The sequence below is a fragment of the Danaus plexippus genome, chromosome Z (genome assembly GCF_018135715.1).
Source record: "Danaus plexippus chromosome Z, MEX_DaPlex, whole genome shotgun sequence".
NCBI lineage: Eukaryota > Metazoa > Arthropoda > Insecta > Lepidoptera > Nymphalidae > Danaus > Danaus plexippus.
The window spans coordinates 2,802,889-2,817,659 of record NC_083559.1 but is presented as its reverse complement, the minus strand read 5'-3'; the positions used below and the strand labels follow the sequence as shown (position 1 = coordinate 2,817,659).

Here is a 14,771-nt window from a genome sequence, read left to right as displayed (position 1 = left end):
TAGTATTTTACGTAATTTATAATATTTATATACTTGCAACTAGTAAAATAACAAGAAACGAATGAACTTAATGAACTAATGTTATATAAGTATAATGGCTACCTACATATTTATCAAAGTCTCAAAAAAAAATTCTATTCGAAATATCACCATTCAGCTTTAATCTGTCTGGCCATGAGTTTATGGATTCGTAAACTGTGTCCAAGCAAAATTTCGCTACTGTTTGCTGAAATGATTTTTTAAGAGACGTAATGCCGAGAGTGATGCTATCTTGTAGGTCAGGCCTTGTCTTCTAAATCTGACCATAATTCGTAGTATACACTGACGTCTAGGCTAGATGAGAGAGAGTCTTCAGGTCTTACAAAGTCCGGAACGCTTGAATTAGGGCAGGCTTTGGGGAGTTCGTGGCATGTGTTCAGGGGCAGACTCCGACTGGAAAGTACGAGGTATATTTTTGGAAAGTGTATTTTTAAGAGGTATCGCAATATGATCCGACACTGTATCTTGACATACTTTAGACGAAGTTTTTACAAAAATGTAGTTTTGTGACTCATTGATAAGAAATAGCATATATCAAACATCACTGACGCAGGATGTTGGACACGTTTTGCCTTTTCGACTTCCTGAGCAGCTTCTATAGAATTTAGAGTGTATTGTCTGTGTCTATTTTCAATAGTTAAAATGTATTCATCGGTAAAGAGCATATTTCTATGCATAACAAGATCTAAGATTTTCGCGAGTTTTATTCATTTAAATGAAACTAATATTTTTCGGATAAACTACGCGGATTTTTATAATATGACATCTCGTCTGCCCGTGATCACGATTGCTGAAATGTAACCGAAACGTCGGGATTATGTAGTTTTTTATATAATAAAAATCCGCGTAGTTTATCCGAAAAATATTAGTTTCATTTCAATATTTCTGTGCAATTCACCTGCGAATCGCGACAGAAGGCGTTTTATCGATCCGATCTGTAAAGATTGATTTAGAGCATACCTTCTATATCTACGATAAGCACTGAGCTTCAGGCCTTGTTTTATTATACGCGACAGAGTCCTAGCTGGAAACTACATTTCTGCTGAAAAAAAAATTTTCTTTCTACACGGGGTTTCGACGAATTCTGACTATAAAAGCATTAACAGCGTTTGTCGTTCTGACAGCACGCGGCCACCCCTATTTTTTCTGGTCTTCAATAGACGAAGTGTTTTTGTATCTGTTGACAGTAGGATATATAACATACGGCTGATACCAAGTCTGAAGTATCTAGAACACGACAAACGGTTATATTACCACTTAGAACAAGGTGATTACCAGCAATCCTTTTTTCTATAACACCCCACTCATCTTGTTTTTTCATAACGAACACGATAAATATATGAAGTAGTAAAAATATATGGCAAAAGCCAAAGAAGTTTTTAAAATAATATAATTGTCCGAAATTCAAATTATTCAAAAAGTTGATTAAAAAATCACTTTTTTGTTATAATATTTATGGCCAGATACATATGTATAGTTCTATATACATAACTATATGTACGTTTATACAACAAACTCTCTATATACTCTTTATATATGGATCGATATAGATGATCGATTTATGTACGTATAACTCAAGAGATCTACTCAGGATTTTCGAATATATAAGTACTGAAGCATTGGCAAAGCTTTTGAACACAAAGATGTTACTGCTACTAGAAGGTAATCAAATTTAGTTAAATTATTGTGATATTCGAGATATGCAGGTATAAAGGTAATTATATGGAGGTAATATCAGTCGACTGTCTAATTAAGTTAAATATGGAATATGTATTTGATAATTAGAAATACTTGGAAAGACATTGACGACGACGGCAAAGCGACAGCTTCTATCCCGTTTGATTCCTTGGTACTAGGTTTAATTAATAATATTACGTAGCAGCAAACGCTTAAGCGAAAATACCGTTTTCACGTCTAGCATCGCGGATAGAAAATGTATTAAATGCTATTTCTACGTAAAATGTGTTATAATTGATAGTTACTAAGTATTGAAGAATAAAAATGTTTTGATGTAACTACATAAAAATATTTAGGTGACACATTTTTTGTCCTTGTCTTTCTCAGCAATTTCGATATTTATCATCAAGAAATAACTGGGGGGATTCATAGTCTAAAGACGTTGAGATGTTTCAATATTCAGCTTGATCTAGATGAGTTTACTTTGCAGATAAAACTACAGTATATAATGGCCAAACTTCGATTGAATTTTTCAGCGGACAGTTTTGTTCCGTTGCTATAGCGAAAAAAATCATATAATCAAATCGTCCCGGAAGTTGATAAGTTCAAGCGAGACTAGCGAACGGGAATTGATTATTAATTTCCTTCGCAATATTGTATACGGACGGTTAAATCGACTTAAAAAAAAAATGATAATTTCATTAAAAAAAATAACCATTTTATTATATTCTGCATTAAATTGGATTCAATGACTGGAAATTCCTAATTGATTGGAAATGTCTAGTATTTCATTTTATGATTCTGTTAATGAATAAAGCCTGTGTATTACGACCCACGAGCTACCTCGTACCAACGTGAGCGGTTTAATTTGTTACTGTAATATTAAACAAAACGTTGAAAAGAGTTTTATTTAAAACATTACAAACAGATCGTATTCCAAAATTCCTATATATATATATATATATATATATATATATATTGTATGGCTTATAGTCACCGAAATTACTTATTAATTACGAAACTAAAACAAAAGCTTTAGAGAGATTCTGTCTGTAATGAGGATTTGGACGTTAGGAACATTGATAGAATCGGTAAAAAAGAAAATCAAAGACATCGTCATGCGGCACCTATCATTGAGGCTTTGTATATCTCGACACAGCTCAACACAAAAAGCAAGTGTTGCCATTTTCATAGTTATAGTTTTATAACTGTATTAAACTCCAAAGCAAAATAATGATTAATACAAAGTATTGAAATAGTAATTTTATTATTGCAATTTTTAAACAAAAAAAGTTTTTGTTACAATGTGATAAAAAAAGTTTATTTTGTTGAAAACGTAAAGTATATTGCACAATAAACAAAAAAAAAAAACTTAATTAATCAGATTGGAAAGATTATTTCTTTATTTTTAGTGACGCCGAATTAGATTACCATTTTTATCTTTTTCATACCAGAACTACGCCCACCTCCAAAATTATTTTCGTTGGGGTGGGTGGGCCGGGGGGTCGTATTTCACAATTAAATTTTTCTGGCGCGATCTCAGTGTGTACGCGGAGTAACGCCACACGCTTGGGGTGAGAAGTAGAGATTCCCAAACTTACGAATAATATTATGTACCATAGAAAACATAGCTTAGCTTCAATAAGGAGAATGACTAAATTATTGATATTAAAATGACGTACAAGTAATCTATCTATCAATAACTTTATATAATTTATTCATTTTATATATTTATGTATAAAAAGAGATATTAATTTCTGGATATCAGAGTAAAGTTTTAGAAACTCTGTCCGTCGGTTTAATATCGCAACGGCGACGACACGGCGTCACGTGCGCGCAAAGATACACTCACACAGACGTTTTAGTTGTGTGCGTGACATGGATATGAAGACTTCGACATATATAACGCCACGTGTATCTAGTTTACAGCAAAATCGATTGAATTAATCGATTCGAAAATATCGATTCAGGTATGAAACAAAAATTATCGGAAATGGTTTCTGTGCAAAATATATATTTTTATAACACCATTTCTGTTACAAATTAAAATCAATACCCTCTTTCAAGGCATCACATAAAAGTTGGAGTCTAGTACTCAATAGGCTGGTTTCAGGATAAATAATTTTTTTCTAAAATTTCTTTTGGAGATAAATGTTTTATAGCTGGCCATGTCCTTTTCTGTATTATTGTACTTACGACGAGATTTTCATCGCAATTGAATAGTCCAAAAAAAAAAACGCGTTAATAAATTATATATTTTAATTATCCGTCTGAAAACGAGATAATTGCCTTGAAACAATATTAATTATTATCGTTCCATGTAGACAAATAATGCAATATCACTAACTAATTAACCCACTATTTCGATTACACTATTAAAATTTTTATATAATGTAGTGTACTAAACTTTCCTAGCGATGTAATTAAGCGGGAGTTCTCGACCGGTGTGGAATGTCAATTAGTTGTTCTCAACATTTCAGATGACCCCGAGCTATAACTGTTTAGCCTTAACTTGAAATCAAAAAGACACTTCATTCAGAACAAACGCAGGTTGACGTATAAATATCATCATGCCCTTTATATTTTGATTATGTTGAAAATGAAATTACTATAATCCCTTGATTCGTGTAAGGAAGCTGATCCGACGATCGTGTCATGCTGTCTGTTTAATCCGATTAGAAACATCTGCCAAATAAGTTTCGTATTATGTAAAGTAATAGTTAAAATACACCTTAACACAATATAATAAAACATAAAATGCAATTTCGCGATTTCATCTAGTTTAGCTTTAAATTACGCATTATTATCGCATTATGTCAAAAACCAATGACTTGCTTTTGTCATGCGAAGTGGCCATTGTTCTTCGTTGTGAACAAATTGGTACAGTTTTGGGATGCACTAAACAATATTTACATATAATAGACAGGAGTCAATACAAGGTCATTCGATTAAAACTAAATAAATTTTATTTCATTGCACCTAATATATACCTAAAATAATCCATAATTCAGTATTAAACCTGTTTAAACTTCGGTTGAAAGGAAAAGTAAATTCGTACCTTACATATAAAATATAAGCCTTTTTATATAAAGATCAACGGCAGATATTGAAGATGTTTCAAATTATTTTTGGCTTAATTTAATCACCGCTCGTAGGCAATAAATATTCTTGTAACTAAAACTCATCACTATCCTTACACAACTCTGATATGAAATAGGAAATTTCTCTTAGATATCAATTCTCGTGATTAAGTCAAAGGGTAAAGAATTTATAATAATGAGCGAAGAGGAGCAAATATGTTTTTATTTTTTTTTTATCTATTTGTTACATGCCAATTTTATGGACGTTCAATATAAAAAACTATGTCGCTTTTATAAAAAAGCTTTAGACATCCATTTATTGATGGTAAAATTCAGTTCACTGTATTCTATGTAAATATTCATAGCTCTAAAAGCAACAGTGGCTATTGAATTTTAAACCATTCAAAATGGTTTTCTGAAAAAAATATATATGACAAAAAAAAATGCTTCATAATTATGAAAGAGACAAAAAACATTCAGGCAAATTTTCATCAAATTGACTTCATTTAATTTAATTTCAATAAAATTAAACTCGCGGATTAATAAAATGCTAATAACGTACCTACTCACCGTTGACGGGCGGCTGCGCGTTTATTTATCAAAATGGCCGCTGTAACCAAATCTCTATATACACCTCTGAGGTAGACTGTAAACCATAGTAAAAATATTCAAATATCTGAGAACTTTTTTATTACTGCAATGACGAGACCAGACGAGTATTCTAAAAATAGAATTTATAAAGCAGTCATGAGTTCCACATGCGGCATCGAACGAAAAAAGTAATAAGACTAAATGGTATTATGTAAAAGTTGGTAAAAATATAGTAAAATAGTGCATACCTAGCTAGATGCTAGGAGATATAAAAAAATCGAATCAATCACACAATCATAGTTTTTATATTTCGCTTTAAACAATAATGTTTATCGATTACATTTTGCGATATCCATGCTTACTTTTAAACAATTTCTCTTACGTTTTAATAATAAAACATTATAAAAATAGCTCCGTTAGAATCTATAAGGTGTATAAAGAAAATTTCAAAACGATGACGTCAATGATCGAGAAAAAGGCGTCTTAAATTTTTATTTGTGACTCATTTTTTTTTATTACTCATAATTTTGTTGGTCGATTATTATATTTAGGGTCTCCTTCGAAAAAGTTTTCATATAACCTAAGTATCACGGATACCGACATTTATTACGCATGTTTGTGGCGATCCGTCAGTAAGTAAAAAGAACATGTAACTAATTTCTTTATATAATTAGTTTATATATAGATTTTTATTTTTTTTTTAACTGTTTGTTTGAGTGTCTGTTTTATTTCTTTATCTGTCAAGAGCCTACTTACATACAAGATATCTTCAACTGCAAGTTAAATTTGACTAAAATTACTATTATCTTGTTATATACAAATTATAAAACTTATATACATATAATAATAAATACATATACATGTTCTATTCTATTCTATCCAGGTATACTGATTTTTTTTTATTCACGTTATATAAAACATACTAATTATGCCAGCGTTTTTCGTATTCCTTATATTTCTTTCCATGAAACCAAACAGTCTAGGATTTTCCATGAAACCTAAGGTCTTTTGTGAACCGGATCGCGTTTTTGTTTTATTTACGTGTAACTTTTACAGGCATTTCAGCTGAAGGACGTTTCAATTAATGTTGAAATAGACAACTCTTGTTACATTCAATGAAATAATTTAATAACGATTAACTGGATATATGAAAATAATTCCAAGAACAATATCACACAGCTATATTTTATTTACTGATATCAATATTTTTATGACAATGCCTTTCTACTGAAAACCGACTTTTTCCCGGAACGTCACCCCAACAAAGAATCCTTTTACAATTACGTTAACCTATTTAGCTTACCTTCTCGTAACGGTTTCTCTTATTCTACCTTAATTAACGCGATATAAAATGTGCTGCAATAATACTTAAGTCCGTCATAATACATTCAGCATTAAAATGACTGTGACGCTGATTTATATGTTCTTTATTTAAAAAATATACATATTATATAATAAATATATTAATTAACATAAAATATATCTCAAATTCGAAGTTCACACGTTCTATATCATTATGAATATTTCATAGACCGTCAGTATGACAGCGGTAAGCCACGACAGCGACTGCTTAATCCGCATCGCTATTACTGCATAGAGTGATATTTCATAATACGGCATTCAGAAAAGAGGGTGTGAGGGTGCTTTTACACCCTTGGATAATAAGGAAGCACTAAAAACTAGATTATAATTTATGGTAGCTAAAACTCGTACCAAAGATTTAAAAATGCATAACTGTAGAAAACATTCTTACTCTTATAACTATTGAGTATAAAATAATGTTATTATTAATTAAAATAAGTTTTACAATTAAAATAATAATAACAAAAAAAAAACCACTACAAAAATTACGATCGAGGCTAAATTCTCCAAAAACAAAACCTTTAACCAATAATGAAATGTAACGCATATATACATCATGCATACCACAACGGTCGGAGCTTTTTGATTGAAAGCACTGATTTCCCAATTCAGCGTATTTTAAATAGGAACTATAAAAGATCGCAACATACCTATATTCTGTTAGCATTACCAGTCGAATTGCCAAAAACGTTAAAATATACCAATGAAATTTAATTTGAAATCAAATTCAACCTGAAGCTATTGATCATTCTCGCTTATGAAATAACTAGTTGTTTCATAAGCGAGAAGCGAGAGAGCGAGCTCTAGAGTTACCTAAAATATATAATCTTTTATGAATTTGAGGTACTTAAATATGGTACACGAATGAGACTTGCAATGAATATAATATTTACTTAAATACATATAAAATTATTATATGGCACGTAACTAGGAATGTAAAGGACACATTAGAAAAAAAAGTATCAATAAAGCGAGGAAAATAATGTCAGTCAAGTACCGATAAAAATAAAGTCATAAAATCATGACTTGAAATTAAATGCGTGTAGGGTTGCGAGGCGCGTGCCGCCGGCGGGTTAGGCTGGCGGCTATAAGCCGGCGCATACGCCGCGTTCCACTAAACGTCAAACTAGCCGATTGATAAGCCGGCGACTGCAGCCGGTGTTTACATGCCGTTCGCATTTATTGCCCGTGGGATGTTACTCTTTGTTGCCAGCACGATAAATGAAACTGTCACCCGTTCAATGGGAAAAACAATATTTTTTCCCCGCCTCTTTGTTTGCTAGGTGATTGGGAACGTATTGACAATACAAATTGGCCTTACCAAATAACGTAAATGTATCATTTAAATTGCATTAAGTTTCTTTATTTTCAATGTTAACTTTATACTATTTTTTTATTAAAATGATTTAGTGAAATACGTAAAATACCTTCACGCCACCGAGATATTTCCTTTCTCTGAAACGTTTCTCCTTAAATGCTGTAAGAAATATTTTAAGCCAGCAAATTTATGCTGAAACTTTCACAGAATTCTTTATAAAATCTTTCTTTCTTACAATATTATTAATCTCAGATAAGGAAAATATATAACACAATGTCAAATAATAAATATATTGATTATTTTCATTATAATTCATGAGTTATCATTACATTTTTTAATCTTATGATAAACAATAAATCACAAATAAGTATTAGAGGATATATTTGTGAGTTTTACAAAACAAAATTACAAAAACACCTGCCGGTTCTGCTAGATCGGAACCCAAGTTGCGGTATCCGTCCGAGTAGTGCCATTCAATTTTAGTTCCTATATTTTATAGGATAGACGTTTTTATTGCGTTCCTGTGTTATTATCTACTGAGCTGTGACAGTCAAAGTTATCTGACGAGCATTGAGTAAATATTGGACGTAATTTCGACGGGCATTGATACTACGCACACACGATAACACTGCTATTACAATTTATCGCCAAATGCTAGATTCCCAGTGACGTCACTTCTATACAGTAAATATTGCAATATAATTTAAGCCTATTTTTACAACTTGAACGGAACATTGATGAACTTTATTTCAAGTAAGGCAATTTATACATTCTTTGTAATAACCTTATAAAATTTTAATATACTCCGATTGGTACTTGTTAATTCGGTACAGTACAAAACTTTTAACTAGTACCATTCATACAAACAAAAACACATGTTTGAATTAAAAATTGCTTTTCATTAATATGATAAAAAATATTTCGGAGAATGTATACTGTACTTTAATGCATATTAAAAAGATAAGAAATAGAACAAAATTCAATGTACAAATCGAAAAATTTATCAATGTGGGAATCGCGTTATCAAGTGCTCTATAAATGTAGTGAACTCCTCTCATTAGTTTCAGTCAAAAGCGTTTTGAATACTTTGCGAAGGGACAAGTGCCAATATCAGATGTTATCTCTGCGCGCGCGCATTCACACGGCCGGCGCGTGCACCCCTCGTACCTGAGCATAGAGCAAAATAGTGGGTAGAGGAGCCATGAAAATCTAATATTTACATTTCATTCTGCAATAAGAATCAGGAACATATCTAATATTGTAACTAAAATGTTACTTATTTAATGTAATAAAAATTATATTTATGAAAAAGCTACATTTCCGAGCTCTCAAATTGACTTCATACGGTTTAAAAGACATTATAACTAGTCATTTAGTGAATAAACATTCGTTGCCTCTGTGATGTTTACAATAGATTGCTCTTTGTGAATCACACCCTATTTGTAAAGTAACAATCTGTCACAATGGATCTTTGTATGGGAAATTGACCTACAAACGTCCTGGGAATTCGTGAACAATATTGTTTTTAAATAAAGCAATAAAAATATATAATCATCACGAAAGTGCTACCCACACTGTGAAGGTAACCGATTTTATAAGTATAATTTTCTTCTACGATTCTTATATCTTCCTTTGTCAGATTATGAGTTCCCAGCTGCTCATTCTATTGTAAAGAACGTTTAATCTGAAAATCCTTTTTGCTCAAAAACTATTTACGTCTGAGACTAATTCTTGTGACAGAAAAATATCTCTGCACTTCATGAAATATAGAACGTTTTTTCTATTTTTGAATGAATACTAAAAAATCCTTTGTTGCCAAAAATAATCATACTTGCTTCACCCTTTGTGATGTAAAACGTTCGATTTAAAATGCGAAAACGGAAAACAAATGAGCCGCTATATACGCTCCACGTGTATAATGAAAACCTAAAAATACGTTCCTAAATTCCTTTACATAAAATGGCCGAAAAATTTCCTTTAAAATGTGCAGTGCCTTAACGAAATACTTATTACTAAAGCTAGTGGCAAATATACATTTTTTAAATTTTGTCTATGCCAAAAAAAAAACATTATCGTAAGATCACTAGCAAAAATTTTTCATACAATCCCAGCTTCCACCTTAGGGGAAAACTTATTATTTGTAAAGAATATTATATATCTCAATTTCCTATTAAAGCTGCAACACATAACTTAAAAAAAAACTTATAATTTCAACGAGCTAAGAGTTATTTTTGTCAAAAATCGTTTTTTCTAAATTAAATAAGAGACTCTCGTCCCATCTCATAATTTAAGTAAGGCACAAGTACAAGTTCAAAGCTGCCATATCTTTAAAAGGTTAAAACAAAACAATGAGACAATACAACATTCAGTAATTGGAAATACTACAATGACGTCTTTGTAATAAAAGCCAGCTGCTTTTCCTAATTAAAATACGACATCAAGGCAAGGTCAATAGAAGTTAAAAAAGTAAGACAATTTCGCGTGCTCAAATATCATCACTGAATACTAAAACGGATCAACTACAAAGGATGTCTTTTCATAAAAAGCTTTTCGAAATGCAAATTTTTATGTATATTTTGTCTTAACAGTGACAGTATGTTTTATAGAGAGAATTATTGGTAAAATTGTTACTTTCGGTAAATTTCTTAAAATTATATTATTAAATAAAGTTTCGGTTACAACGTCATGTGGATAAAATATCAAATACCTAAAGAGTCACTCCGCCGACTCAGAGAAACGAACACCTGTCCGAGTAAACTAGAAGTTTCCAGAAACCAAACAAGAAATATTTGCTTCGCTATCCTAACATCGGGGTAATGATATGGACTTAGGCATATGTTATGAGTTTCAGAAACATACTTACTGTACAGTAATATGATATATATCACGGAAGTTTAGTAGTTTTCTTGAAGCCTTTGGATGGCCGTAAACCGCACCCTACATAACGAAACTAACAGCAATAAATATTATTATTTACATTACTTCCGCGTCACATGTTGTTAACGAGTAATCCTAACTTCTATAAATTACACAGCGACATCGGTTTAATACATTATTACATGCCCGAAAAAAGATACATTCGAAACGAATTTTGTCGCAACGAGAGGCAGTGAACAGTTTTTTACAAAACTCTCCTCTATGTCAGATGTCAGTATATTTTTTTTGTATTTTACACTAACTATTCAGGTACTTTTCAGTTGGCGCGAATACTATTTTCAGAATTCCTACTCGTAGGACACGAAAACCTTTATATAAAACTTTTTTTTTTTCATACGAGTTGCTTACCGTTTACGCTTCGAAAAACTTCTGTAAAAATCAAACAACTGATCCAGCTATCGAGGCGACTGTGTCCCTACTCACATTTTAGTCTATTTTCACTTTATGCTTCCATTAGCACCATCAAGAAAAACAACCGACAAACCGAGCAGATCCTACCTCAGTCAATAACTTTAGGATTTGCAATAAATAAAATGTTACCGGTAATATATATGAGAATATTTAAATTAACTTGCTTCCATACCTCAAACTTTTAGTCGAGTTTTAATGAGTATGAAGATCATATTGTTTTACGTGCCTAGTACGAACCTAAACCGTCGAATCTGGACACCAACAGTTTTATAGTTTTTTAATGTTTTTAAACTTTTTCATTTTATATTTATTCCCATCGTAGATCGGGAATGAAAAACGATGTACTGAAGATTTTTTATATTTTTTATCTAACGCTCGCTCCAAGGTACACTATATACCTTAACCTAGTGATTGACAACTTTAAATCTATGTTATCTCTAAATATTGCTGTCCACTAGAATTTAATTTAATTTAATTTGAATGTTTATGTTGGAAATAATCAATACCCCAAACATATTTATCGAAGATTGCAAAAGGACAATGCACTGCTAAATACAATCCAATACAAAACTAATTACCACAATTAATTTACATCTATACATACAATTCTAATCTATAATAAATGAATATTAATTAAATGTCTATTAATATCATTGTTTAACAAAATACATAATGAATGCATTGTTATGAATATTAATTAAATAGTTTATATTTCAATAAAACGAGCTCCAAATGACTTCAACTTCGATATTTTTAATTAAACTTACATTGCGTTCATAAGAAACATTGTAAGATTTAATGTAAATAAAACAATGACAGCCGCATTCATTCGAATTCCTGTTCGCAATAGGTGATATTATATGACATTTATGTAACCACATAGGTAAAAATAAATAGTATAAGCTACTTACTTTTGTAGTCAACTAATTATAACTAACAGAAACAGAAGGGCATTTAATATGTACTGATCATTCATAAAGCAATATATTTACAAAAATAATTCGCCAGTTACATAACGTTTAGAAAAAAGAATGTATAGACATTGAATATTTTTGTTATAAACAATAAGTTTTTATAAATAATTTGGAATGCTATTCCTTTGTAGTACGTTGGTGTGAACAAAGCAATATGCTTGTTTTGTGTTAGTGTTGAAGTGGATGCGTAGAGTCGTAATCTATTCTGATTAAAAAAAAAAATTATATATATATATATATATATATATATATATATATACATAAAAACTACCAGCACTTGAATTTTGTGTCCCGTATTAATTACATTGTTTAGCCTTTTTACAAACTTCCTCTATACATGAATAATATCCGTACTACTGTAGCTGCTAAGAATAAAAATAATTAAATAGAAAACATTGATAAAATATATATGATTCGTGAATTCCAAAAATGTAATAATATATTTTTAAGGTTTTTATTTATTATAAATTTCTAAATTTTATTTCTCAAAGAGAAAAAGGCTTGCAGTCTAGTTATTATAAAATATAAAACAAATGATTTCGAGTCTTTTTCGACCAAGGTTGCCATTTTTATTTTTTTCCATTTAAATATGAACCTATAATTATTTAGTATTACGTAGTTGCTTTAACATGATATTTATTTATTTTTATATTCGTTAACATACTTTTTACGAGGTAATTTTTTACTAGTCTATCCAAATTTTACACAAGTATCGAATATTACCAATAAGTTAAATTATAAATGAAAATGAACAACGAGATTTGATTCCATAGAAAGCATACAAGACATCAAATGTTTCCTATTCCTGTAATTGTCTATTTTTTGGCTCATACTTAATACCTAATACATTGATTTGAAAATAATTTTAAATTATTATGTACTTTTATATAAAATTAAATTTATTTTACTGGCTGGATATAAATATTTTTTAACAACGATGCTATTAGAAAAAAAAGCTATTTTCTTAATTGGAAACAAATGTCAATAATCTCGACAATTCCGAAAAAAATATATATTTTTTTTTTGATACGAGTGAAAAAAAATTGGGTTTATTTTTAATGGAATTATAAAGTAAATAAAAATTGAATTGACACAAACGGGACTATTGTTTGTTGGAATTGCAAAAAATATGTTTTCGACAATCAACATGAAGTTTGACAAAAATTTTACTAACTACGATATATAGTTTGTAATATTTTACATTAAATATAGCAAAAATTTGAAAAACACCAGATATTTAAAACATTAAACCATTGTATAACAAATTATCTTTTACTTTTATCAGCTGGAGAGCTTATAAAATATCTCGTTTTGAGGCCATACTCGAACATAGTTGTACTATTAATGACATTCCAACTTACAATGAAGTAACAATGAGAACTATCTAATAATTCCATAAATTATTACAATTAATAAATTGAGCATTCCCGGTTTTTATTACTCAAGTCTTTAACAAAATAACGTACTATCAGGCGATAAATTCCTTCGCATGTTAAATGTAAAGCATTAAACAATTATGAGGCTTTAGTAAAATACGTCCATCTTTTCCAGGGCGTAGACATAAACCATAAATGCTTGTTTGCTCATTTCACTGATATAATCAAGACAGGGCTTCAACCACCATTTCTTTGAAACCCAAGCCCAAAATCCGCATGTCTCAATAATTTATACACAAACCATTGAAATTCCATTCATCTATGAATATATGAATCTTTGGATTACAAAGAACTATTTGTCAAATACGTCAGTTTCCCACCCGCTAACTTTTTTAATAAAATGTGTTGACCCTATATTTATTGAACAGTAGTTGTTCATGTTTGACTATCCGAGGCTTGACCACTTGCGCTGCCCGGCCACGTCACGCTGAGTTCACTTCACCCACAAATATTTGAAAACGTTTTTGAATATTTTTTTTTGTTTTATACGTATTTTTTTTAACGCTATCTTTGTCACCCATTCATAAATGCTATGCCTTTGATACGTATAAGCAAACAATAATGTTCCTTTTACAAATAATGTTTTTTCCAATGAACTAAATGAGATCAATAAATAATTCCATTTCTTCATTTTATGTATTAAGAATATTAAAAATAATGTTTATTGTTTAGTATATAAATGAGTCGTGCAAATACGAATTCAAAAAGAAAATTATTCCTTTATGAACTCTACATACATATATACTATAAGTGTATATTTACCATGCATGTATTATTATACAAAAAAAAAACAGTATCCAATTTTTCATTCACATATACTTACTTTAAATGAAAAACGAGAAACTGTGAGTGTTGAGTTTACCGATGTAAGTTAGACATTATTAGGCTTGCAACGATTCGGTTACCATTCGGTACTATTCGGTACTATTTGGTACTATTCGGTATT

The 14,771-nt window shown here is 30.4% G+C and overlaps 1 long non-coding RNA gene across 1 annotated transcript; it reads right to left on the bottom strand.

Moving 5' to 3' along the window:
- LOC133319997 (uncharacterized) lies at positions 1-5,435 on the bottom strand. The gene is made up of 3 exons (XR_009753472.1): positions 5,359-5,435; positions 938-1,266; positions 1-432 (listed from the first exon to the last, which is right to left on the bottom strand). It is a non-coding gene; the product is annotated as an uncharacterized LOC133319997 (long non-coding RNA).
- Positions 5,436-14,771: the final 9,336 nt, after the last annotated feature.